This window comes from Dendrobates tinctorius, unplaced genomic scaffold (assembly GCF_039654945.1).
Source record: "Dendrobates tinctorius isolate UK_male_01 unplaced genomic scaffold, ASM3965494v1 ptg000178l, whole genome shotgun sequence".
Taxonomy (NCBI): Eukaryota; Metazoa; Chordata; class Amphibia; order Anura; family Dendrobatidae; genus Dendrobates; species Dendrobates tinctorius.
In genome coordinates this window covers 644,535-655,178 of record NW_027361845.1, presented here as the reverse complement: position 1 = coordinate 655,178, position 10,644 = coordinate 644,535, and the positions used below count along the sequence as shown (strand labels likewise).

General features: G+C 32.4%; 2 non-coding genes across 2 annotated transcripts; both read right to left on the bottom strand.

The window, feature by feature from the left end:
* Positions 1-1,975: 1,975 nt before the first annotated feature.
* TRNAW-CCA (transfer RNA tryptophan (anticodon CCA)) lies at positions 1,976-2,047 on the bottom strand. Its single transcript has one exon. It is a non-coding gene; the product is annotated as a tRNA-Trp (tRNA).
* An 8,067-nt stretch (positions 2,048-10,114) lies between these two features.
* On the bottom strand, positions 10,115-10,186 carry TRNAW-CCA (transfer RNA tryptophan (anticodon CCA)). Its single transcript has one exon. It is a non-coding gene; the product is annotated as a tRNA-Trp (tRNA).
* Positions 10,187-10,644: the final 458 nt, after the last annotated feature.

Sequence of the window (10,644 nt, the reverse complement as noted above, 5' to 3'; positions counted from 1 at the left end):
CAACAACGTTGTGTTAATCTATTTTCAGTTGGATTACCCAGTTTCTGTTTTCAATCTTAACCCAAACATCGATCAAGCTATAAAAATATGAAAGAGCTGCTTGACCATGACGTGATTTGAATACACAACTTTCTGATATGGATTCAGAAGCACTACAGTTGAATTAAGATCTTCACAATCAGATTCAGTGATTTCCAGTCAAAAATTAAGAATCTGGTAATAAACCCTCTTTTCTTACAAATTCAAAGATGGCAATGGTAAAAATAAATTAATAGGTGCTTATGGCATTAATTACATTTATTAATGTTTGGAACTCAATTCCCAATAACAATTCTTATCAAAGTCCTCTTGAAACGATTATAATCTGTAGAACTAAAAAATGCAGTTTCTTAAACACTGCAGCCTGGTAGCAACAAAGTCGAGTTAACTTTTGTCAAGTTGGACTACGCAGTTGCTGTTTTCAATAATAACCCAAACATCAATCAAGATATGAAAAGACATAAAGAGCTGATTGACCCCAACGTGATTTGAACACGCTACCATTGCACCACGAGGTTAGTTGAAAAGTGTTGTTGCTCCCATACTTCACATGAAAAGTGCATGATAAAATATATGGACACCATCTTGAAATTTGCTACTTATAATCACAGTTTGGAAAAGATATAAACAAGGATGAATTAAGGTCTTCACTTTCAGATTCAGGGATTTCCAATTAAAAATTTAGAATATAGTAATAAACCCTTTTTTCTTACAAATTCAAAGATGACAATGGTATGAACAAATTAATAGGTGTTTCTGACTTGCCACAAATTTTCTGTTTTGAACTCAGTTCCCAATGATATATCTCATCAAAGCATTGTTGAAAAGATATTATTCGGTAGAATTAAAAAAGCAAGTTTTCAAACACTTTCCTGACAGGTGGCAACAAGATCATGATAATCTATTGTCAGTTAGAATACGCAGTTTCTGTTTTCAATCTTAACCCAAACATCGATCAACTTTTAAAAAGATGAAAGAGATACTTGAACGTGACATAATTTAAACATGCATCATTCTGACCAGGAGTAAGGCGCACTACCGTCAGTGTATGATGACAGCTGTAAAACTTGCTTGCTCCCATAATTCACTTGTAAAGTGCATGAGGAAATATACAGACACCATCTTGAAATTTGCTACTTTAAATCACAGTTTAGAAAAGTAATAACAAGGATGAATTAGGATCTTCACGTTCCGATTCAGGGATTTCCAGTTTAAAGTTTAGATTCTAGTAATAAGCCTGATTTTCTTACAAATTCAAAGATGACAATGGTATGAACAAAGCGATAGGTGTTTCTGGCATTTATTACATTTATTAATGTTTTTAACTCAATTCCCAATAATATTTCTCATCAAAGTATTGTTGATAAGATTTTAATCTATAGAATTAAAAAAACACTTTTTTAAAAACTGTTCTGACCTGTGTCAACAACGTTGTGTTAATCTATTTTCAGTTGGATTACCCAGTTTCTGTTTTCAATCTTAACCCAAACATCGATCAAGCTATAAAAATATGAAAGAGCTGCTTGACCATCACGTGATTTGAATACACAACTTTCTGATATGGATTCAGAAGCACTACAGTTGAATTAAGATCTTCACAATCAGATTCAGTGATTTCCAGTCAAAAATTAAGAATCTGGTAATAAACCCTCTTTTCTTACAAATTCAAAGATGTCAATGGTAAAAATAAATTAATAGGTGCTTATGGCATTAATTACATTTATTAATGTTTGGAACTCAATTCCCAATAACAATTCTTATCAAAGTCCTCTTCAAAACGATTATAATCTGTAGAACTAAAAAATGCAGTTTCTTAAACACTGCAGCCTGGTAGCAACAAAGTCGAGTTAACTTTTGTCAAGTTGGACTACGCAGTTACTGTTTTCAATAATAACCCAAACATCAATCAAGATATGAAAAGACATAAAGAGCTGATTGACCCCGACGTGATTTGAACACGCAACCTTCTGATATGGAGTCAGACGCGCTACCGTTGCGCCACGAGGTCATTTGAAAAGTGTTGTTGCTCCCATACTTCACATGAAAAGTGCATGATAAAATATATGGACACCATCTTGAAATTTGCTACTTATAATCACAGTTTGGAAAAGATATAAACAAGGATGAATTAAGGTCTTCACTTTCAGATTCAGGGATTTCCAATTAAAAATTTAGAATATAGTAATAAACCCTTTTTTCTTACAAATTCAAAGATGACAATGGTATGAACAAATTAATAGGTGTTTCTGACTTGCCACAAATTTTCTATTTTGAACTCAGTTCCCAATGATATATCTCATCAAAGATTGTTGAAAAGATTTTATTCAGTAGAATTAAAAAAGCAATTTTTCAAACACTTTCCTGACAGGTGGCACAAGATCATGATAATCTATTGTCAGTTAGAATACGCAGTTTCTGTTTTCAATCTTAACCCAAACATCGATCAACTTTTAAAAAGATGAAAGAGATACTTGAACGTGACATAATTTAAACATGCATCATTCTGACCAGGAGTAAGGCGCACTACCGTCAGTGTATGAGGACAGCTGTAAAACTAGCTTGCTCCCATAATTCACTTGTAAAGTGCATGAGGAAATATACAGACACCATCTTGAAATTTGCTACTTTAAATCACAGTTTAGAAAAGTAATAACAAGGATGAATTAGGATCTTCACGTTCCGATTCAGGGATTTCCAGTTTAAAGTTTAGATTCTAGTAATAAGCCTGATTTTCTTACAAATTCAAAGATGACAATGGTATGAACAAAGCGATAGGTGTTCCTGGCATTTATTACATTTATTAATGTTTTTAACTCAATTCCCAATAATATTTCTCATCAAAGTATTGTTGATAAGATTTTAATCTATAGAATTAAAAAAACACTTTTTTAAAAACTGTTCTGACCTGTGTCAACAACGTTGTGTTAATCTATTTTCAGTTGGATTACCCAGTTTCTGTTTTCAATCTTAACCCAAACATCGATCAAGCTATAAATATATGAAAGAGCTGTTTGACCATCACGTGATTTGAATACACAACTTTCTGATATGGATTCAGAAGCACTACAGTTGAATTAAGATCTTCACAATCAGATTCAGTGATTTCCAGTCAAAAATTAAGAATCTGGTAATAAACCCTCTTTTCTTACAAATTCAAAGATGGCAATGGTAAAAATAAATTAATAGGTGCTTATGGCATTAATTACATTTATTAATGTTTGGAACTCAATTCCCAATAACAATTCTTATCAAAGTCCTCTTGAAACGATTATAATCTGTAGAACTAAAAAATGCAGTTTCTTAAACACTGCAGCCTGGTAGCAACAAAGTCGAGTTAACTTTTGTCAAGTTGGACTACGCAGTTACTGTTTTCAATAATAACCCAAACATCAATCAAGATATGAAAAGACATAAAGAGCTGATTGACCCCGACGTGATTTGAACATGCAACCTTATGCTCTGGAGTCAGACGCGCTACCGTTGCAACACAAGGTCATTTGAAAAGTGTGGTTGCTCCCATACTTCACATGAAAAGTGCATGATAAAATATATGGACACCATCTTGAAATTTGCTACTTATAATCACAGTTTGGAAAAGATATAAACAAGGATGAATTAAGGTCTTCACTTTCAGATTCATGGATTTCCAATTAAAAATTTAGAATATAGTAATAAACCCTTTTTTCTTACAAATTCAAAGATGACAATGGTATGAACAAATTAATAGGTGTTTCTGACTTGCCACAAATTTTCTATTTTGAACTCAGTTCCCAATGATATATCTCATCAAAGATTGTTGAAAAGATTTTATTCAGTAGAATTAAAAAAGCAATTTTTCAAACACTTTCCTGACAGGTGGCAACAAGATCATGATAATCTATTGTCAGTTAGAATACGCAGTTTCTGTTTTCAATCTTAACCCAAACATCGATCAACTTTTAAAAAGATAAAAGAGATACTTGAACGTGACATAATTTAAACATGCATCATTCTGACCAGGAGTAAGGCGCACTACCGTCAGTGTATGAGGACAGCTGTAAAACTTGCTTGCTCCCATAATTCACTTGTAAAGTGCATGAGGAAGTATACAGACACCATCTTGAAATTTGCTACTTTAAATCACAGTTTAGAAAAGTAATAACAAGGATGAATTAGGATCTTCACGTTCCGATTCAGGGATTTCCAGTTTAAAGTTTAGATTCTAGTAATAAGCCTGATTTTCTTACAAATTCAAAGATGACAATGGTATGAACAAAGCGATAGGTGTTCCTGGCATTTATTACATTTATTAATGTTTTTAACTCAATTCCCAATAATATTTCTCATCAAAGTATTGTTGATAAAATTTTAATCTATAGAATTAAAAAAACACTTTTTTAAAAACTGTTCTGACCTGTGTCAACAACGTTGTGTTAATCTATTTTCAGTTGGATTACCCAGTTTCTGTTTTCAATCTTAACCCAAACATCGATCAAGCTATAAAAATATGAAAGAGCTGCTTGACCATGACGTGATTTGAATACACAACTTTCTGATATGGATTCAGAAGCACTACAGTTGAATTAAGATCTTCACAATCAGATTCAGTGATTTCCAGTCAAAAATTAAGAATCTGGTAATAAACCCTCTTTTCTTACAAATTCAAAGATGGCAATGGTAAAAATAAATTAATAGGTGCTTATGGCATTAATTACATTTATTAATGTTTGGAACTCAATTCCCAATAACAATTCTTATCAAAGTCCTCTTGAAACGATTATAATCTGTAGAACTAAAAAATGCAGTTTCTTAAACACTGCAGCCTGGTAGCAACAAAGTCGAGTTAACTTTTGTCAAGTTGGACTACGCAGTTGCTGTTTTCAATAATAACCCAAACATCAATCAAGATATGAAAAGACATAAAGAGCTGATTGACCCCAACGTGATTTGAACACGCTACCATTGCACCACGAGGTTAGTTGAAAAGTGTTGTTGCTCCCATACTTCACATGAAAAGTGCATGATAAAATATATGGACACCATCTTGAAATTTGCTACTTATAATCACAGTTTGGAAAAGATATAAACAAGGATGAATTAAGGTCTTCACTTTCAGATTCAGGGATTTCCAATTAAAAATTTAGAATATAGTAATAAACCCTTTTTTCTTACAAATTCAAAGATGACAATGGTATGAACAAATTAATAGGTGTTTCTGACTTGCCACAAATTTTCTGTTTTGAACTCAGTTCCCAATGATATATCTCATCAAAGCATTGTTGAAAAGATATTATTCGGTAGAATTAAAAAAGCAAGTTTTCAAACACTTTCCTGACAGGTGGCAACAAGATCATGATAATCTATTGTCAGTTAGAATACGCAGTTTCTGTTTTCAATCTTAACCCAAACATCGATCAACTTTTAAAAAGATGAAAGAGATACTTGAACGTGACATAATTTAAACATGCATCATTCTGACCAGGAGTAAGGCGCACTACCGTCAGTGTATGAGGACAGCTGTAAAACTTGCTTGCTCCCATAATTCACTTGTAAAGTGCATGAGGAAATATACAGACACCATCTTGAAATTTGCTACTTTAAATCACAGTTTAGAAAAGTAATAACAAGGATGAATTAGGATCTTCACGTTCCGATTCAGGGATTTCCAGTTTAAAGTTTAGATTCTAGTAATAAGCCTGATTTTCTTACAAATTCAAAGATGACAATGGTATGAACAAAGCGATAGGTGTTCCTGGCATTTATTACATTTATTAATGTTTTTAACTCAATTCCCAATAATATTTCTCATCAAAGTATTGTTGATAAGATTTTAATCTATAGAATTAAAAAAACACTTTTTTAAAAACTGTTCTGACCTGTGTCAACAACGTTGTGTTAATCTATTTTCAGTTGGATTACCCAGTTTCTGTTTTCAATCTTAACCCAAACATCAATCAAGCTATAAAAATATGAAAGAGCTGTTTGACCATCACGTGATTTGAATACACAACTTTCTGATATGGATTCAGAAGCACTACAGTTGAATTAAGATCTTCACAATCAGATTCAGTGATTTCCATTCAAAAATTAAGAATCTGGTAATAAACCCTCTTTTCTTACAAATTCAAAGATGGCAATGGTAAAAATAAATTAATAGGTGCTTATGGCATTAATTACATTTATTAATGTTTGGAACTCAATTCCCAATAACAATTCTTATCAAAGTCCTCTTGAAACGATTATAATCTGTAGAACTAAAAAATGCAGTTTCTTAAACACTGCAGCCTGGTAGCAACAAAGTCGAGTTAACTTTTGTCAGTTGGACTACGCAGTTACTGTTTTCAATAATAACCCAAACATCAATCAAGATATGAAAAGACATAAAGAGCTGATTGACCCCGACGTGATTTGAACTAGCAACCTGCTGATGTGGAGTCAGACGCACTACCGTTGCTCCACAAGGTCAGTTGAAAAGTGTTGTTGCTCCCATACTTCACATGAAAAGTGCGTGATAAAATATATGTACACCATCTTGAAATTTGCTACTTATAATCACAGTTTGGAAAAGATATAAACAAGGATGAATTAAGGTCTTCACTTTCAGATTCAGGGATTTCCAATTAAAATTTAGAATATAGTAATCAACCCTTTTTTCTTACAAATTCAAAGATGACAATGGTATGAACAAATTAATAGGTGTTTCTGACTTGCCACAAATTTTCTGTTTTGAACTCAGTTCCCAATGATATATCTCATCAAAGGATTGTTGAAAAGATTTTATTCAGTAGAATTAAAAAAGCAATTTTTCAAACACTTTCCTGACAGGTGGCAACAGTGTTGTTGCTCCCATACTTCACATGAAAAGTGCATGATAAAATATATGGACACCATCTTGAAATTTGCTACTTATAATCACAGTTTGGAAAAGATATAAACAAGGATGAATTAAGGTCTTCACTTTCAGATTCAGGGATTTCCAATTAAAAATTTAGAATATAGTAATAAACCCTTTTTTCTTACAAATTCAAAGATGACAATGGTATGAACAAATTAATAGGTGTTTCTGACTTGCCACAAATTTTCTGTTTTGAACTCAGTTCCCAATGATATATCTCATCAAAGGATTGTTGAAAAGATATTATTCGGTAGAATTAAAAAAGCAAGTTTTCAAACACTTTCCTGACAGGTGGCAACAAGATCATGATAATCTATTGTCAGTTAGAATACGCAGTTTCTGTTTTCAATCTTAACCCAAACATCGATCAACTTTTAAAAAGATGAAAGAGATACTTGAACGTGACATAATTTAAACATGCATCATTCTGACCAGGAGTAAGGCGCACTACCGTCAGTGTATGAGGACAGCTGTAAAACTTGCTTGCTCCCATAATTCACTTGTAAAGTGCATGAGGAAATATACAGACACCATCTTGAAATTTGCTACTTTAAATCACAGTTTAGAAAAGTAATAACAAGGATGAATTAGGATCTTCACGTTCCGATTCAGGGATTTCCAGTTTAAAGTTTAGATTCTAGTAATAAGCCTGATTTTCTTACAAATTCAAAGATGACAATGGTATGAACAAAGCGATAGGTGTTCCTGGCATTTATTACATTTATTAATGTTTTTAACTCAATTCCCAATAATATTTCTCATCAAAGTATTGTTGATAAGATTTTAATCTATAGAATTAAAAAAACACTTTTTTAAAAACTGTTCTGACCTGTGTCAACAACGTTGTGTTAATCTATTTTCAGTTGGATTACCCAGTTTCTGTTTTCAATCTTAACCCAAACATCAATCAAGCTATAAAAATATGAAAGAGCTGTTTGACCATCACGTGATTTGAATACACAACTTTCTGATATGGATTCAGAAGCACTACAGTTGAATTAAGATCTTCACAATCAGATTCAGTGATTTCCATTCAAAAATTAAGAATCTGGTAATAAACCCTCTTTTCTTACAAATTCAAAGATGGCAATGGTAAAAATAAATTAATAGGTGCTTATGGCATTAATTACATTTATTAATGTTTGGAACTCAATTCCCAATAACAATTCTTATCAAAGTCCTCTTGAAACGATTATAATCTGTAGAACTAAAAAATGCAGTTTCTTAAACACTGCAGCCTGGTAGCAACAAAGTCGAGTTAACTTTTGTCAGTTGGACTACGCAGTTACTGTTTTCAATAATAACCCAAACATCAATCAAGATATGAAAAGACATAAAGAGCTGATTGACCCCGACGTGATTTGAACTAGCAACCTGCTGATGTGGAGTCAGACGCACTACCGTTGCTCCACAAGGTCAGTTGAAAAGTGTTGTTGCTCCCATACTTCACATGAAAAGTGCGTGATAAAATATATGTACACCATCTTGAAATTTGCTACTTATAATCACAGTTTGGAAAAGATATAAACAAGGATGAATTAAGGTCTTCACTTTCAGATTCAGGGATTTCCAATTAAAATTTAGAATATAGTAATCAACCCTTTTTTCTTACAAATTCAAAGATGACAATGGTATGAACAAATTAATAGGTGTTTCTGACTTGCCACAAATTTTCTGTTTTGAACTCAGTTCCCAATGATATATCTCATCAAAGGATTGTTGAAAAGATTTTATTCAGTAGAATTAAAAAAGCAATTTTTCAAACACTTTCCTGACAGGTGGCAACAGTGTTGTTGCTCCCATACTTCACATGAAAAGTGCATGATAAAATATATGGACACCATCTTGAAATTTGCTACTTATAATCACAGTTTGGAAAAGATATAAACAAGGATGAATTAAGGTCTTCACTTTCAGATTCAGGGATTTCCAATTAAAAATTTAGAATATAGTAATAAACCCTTTTTTCTTACAAATTCAAAGATGACAATGGTATGAACAAATTAATAGGTGTTTCTGACTTGCCACAAATTTTCTGTTTTGAACTCAGTTCCCAATGATATATCTCATCAAAGGATTGTTGAAAAGATATTATTCGGTAGAATTAAAAAAGCAAGTTTTCAAACACTTTCCTGACAGGTGGCAACAAGATCATGATAATCTATTGTCAGTTAGAATACGCAGTTTCTGTTTTCAATCTTAACCCAAACATCGATCAACTTTTAAAAAGATGAAAGAGATACTTGAACGTGACATAATTTAAACATGCATCATTCTGACCAGGAGTAAGGCGCACTACCGTCAGTGTATGAGGACAGCTGTAAAACTTGCTTGCTCCCATAATTCACTTGTAAAGTGCATGAGGAAATATACAGACACCATCTTGAAATTTGCTACTTTAAATCACAGTTTAGAAAAGTAATAACAAGGATGAATTAGGATCTTCACGTTCCGATTCAGGGATTTCCAGTTTAAAGTTTAGATTCTAGTAATAAGCCTGATTTTCTTACAAATTCAAAGATGACAATGGTATGAACAAAGCGATAGGTGTTCCTGGCATTTATTACATTTATTAATGTTTTTAACTCAATTCCCAATAATATTTCTCATTAAAGCATTGTTGATAAGATTTTAATCTATAGAATTAAAAAAACACTTTTTTAAAAACTGTTCTGACCTGTGTCAACAACGTTGTGTTAATCTATATCTATTTTCAGTTGGATTACCCAGTTTCTTTTTTCAATCTTAACCCAAACATCGATCAAGCTATAAAAATATGAAAGAGCTGTTTGACCATCACGTGATTTGAATACACAACTTTCTGATATGGATTCAGAAGCACTACAGTTGAATTAAGATCTTCACAATCAGATTCAGTGATTTCCAGTCAAAAATTAAGAATCTGGTAATAAACCCTCTTTTCTTACAAATTCAAAGATGGCAATGGTAAAAATAAATTAATAGGTGCTTATGGCATTAATTACATTTATTAATGTTTGGAACTCAATTCCCAATAACAATTCTTATCAAAGTCCTCTTGAAACGATTATAATCTGTAGAACTAAAAAATGCAGTGTCTTAACCACTGCAGCCTGGTAGCAACAAAGTCGAGTTAACTATTGTCAAGTTGGACTACACAGTTACTGTTCTCAATAATAACCCAAACATCAATCAAGATATGAAAAGACATAAAGAGCTGATTGACTCCGACGTGATTTGAACACGCACCCTTCTGATATGGAGTCAGATGCGCTACCATTGCGCCACGAGGTCAGTTGAAAAGTTTTGTTGCTCCCATACTTCACATGAAAAGTGCATGATAAAATATATGGACACGATCTTGAAATTTGTTACTTATAATCACAGTTTGGAAAAGATATAAACAAGGATGAATTAAGGTCTTCACTTTCAGATTCAGGGATTTCCAATTCAAAATTTAGAATGTAGTAATAAACCCTTTTTTCTTACATATTCAAAGATGACAATGGTATGAACAAATTAATAGGTGTTTCTGACTTTCCACAAATTTTCTGTTTTGAACTCAGTTCCCAATGATATATCTCATCAAAGGATTGTTGAAAAGATTTTATTCAGTAGAATTAAAAAAGCAATTTTTCAAACACTTTCCTGACAGGTGGCAACAAGATCATGATAATCTATTGTCAGTTAGAATACGCAGTTTCTGTTTTCAATCTTAACCCAAACATCGATCAACTTTTAAAAAGATGAAA